The sequence below is a fragment of the Arachis duranensis genome, chromosome 3, assembly GCF_000817695.3.
Source record: "Arachis duranensis cultivar V14167 chromosome 3, aradu.V14167.gnm2.J7QH, whole genome shotgun sequence".
NCBI lineage: Eukaryota > Viridiplantae > Streptophyta > Magnoliopsida > Fabales > Fabaceae > Arachis > Arachis duranensis.
In genome coordinates this window covers 39576047-39577313 of record NC_029774.3, presented here as the reverse complement: position 1 = coordinate 39577313, position 1267 = coordinate 39576047, and positions in this window count along the sequence as shown.

Genomic DNA, 1267 nt, shown 5'->3' with positions numbered 1-1267 from the left:
GACCCAGTGCACTTGCTGGTTAGTTGTACGGATTGCAAATTCGTGCACCAAGTTTTTGGCGCCGTTGCCGGGGATTATTCGAGTTTGAACAACTAAAGGTTTATTTTGTTGCTTCGATTAGGAATAATTTACTTTTGTTGTTATAGAGTCATTAAATTCAGAGTCCTTTATTCCCTTTTCAAAATTTTTTTTTAAAAAATATTATTTTTCTTTATCAATTTCTAATTTTCGTGAGTTTAGTGTCTTGTTCTAAGTTTGGTGTCAATTGCATATTTTTCCTTGTCTCTTAATTTTTCGAATTGCATGTTCTTGTTATTCCTTGATCTTCAAATTGTTCTTGTCAATTTTTCTTGTTTGATCTTTGGTTTGTCTTGTTTTGTGTCTTTTCTTGTTTTTCTTGTGCTTTTTCAAAACATTAGATCTCAAAAAAAAATTTATTCTTATCTATAAAAATAATACATCTTTAAAATACGTTACATTTTTAGCTCAGTTGGTTAGAGCGTTGGCTTATGTTCTTGGCAATTGGGCATCTTCTTTTTAAAATCATTTTTCAAAAATAATTTTTCTTGATTTAATCTTGTGCCAAACTTTAAGTTTGGTGTTTTCTTGTTGATCTTTCTTTAATTTTCGAAAATTTATCTTCGTTTTCTAAAAATTTTAAGTTTGGTGTTCTTTCTTTTGTTCTTGGTGTTCTTGTGAATCTTCAAGGTGTTCTTGAGTCTTTCTTGTGATTTGATCTTAAAATTTTTAAGTTTGGTGTTCCTTGGTGTTTTCCCTCCAAAATTTTCGAAAATAAGGAGCATTAGATCTAAAAATTTTAAGTCTTGTGTCTTTTGTGTGTTTTTTTCACTTTCATCATAAAATTCAAAATTCAAAAAAAAATATCTTTTCTAACTAATTTCGAAATTTTTATATAAAAATTCAGATTTCAATTTCAAAATTTTTCAATTCTTATCTTTTTAAGTTTAAAAAAAAGGTATTTTTAATATATATTTTATTATCTTTTTCAAAAAATATCCTAACCACTTTCTCTTTTTCCTCAAATTTTTCGAAAATCTTCAAAAACTTTTTCAAATTTTTATAAATTTTAATTTTTAATTTTATTTCTTTATTTATTTTATTTTTATTTCGGTTTCTGTTTTATTTTATTATTTCGAAAATTATTCTTATAATAAAATAGACAATATCAACATCCATACCATCTCCCTTGCTCCATCATGGAACTAAGTGGAAATGAACAGTCCAGGAGGACTCTGGGGTCATATGG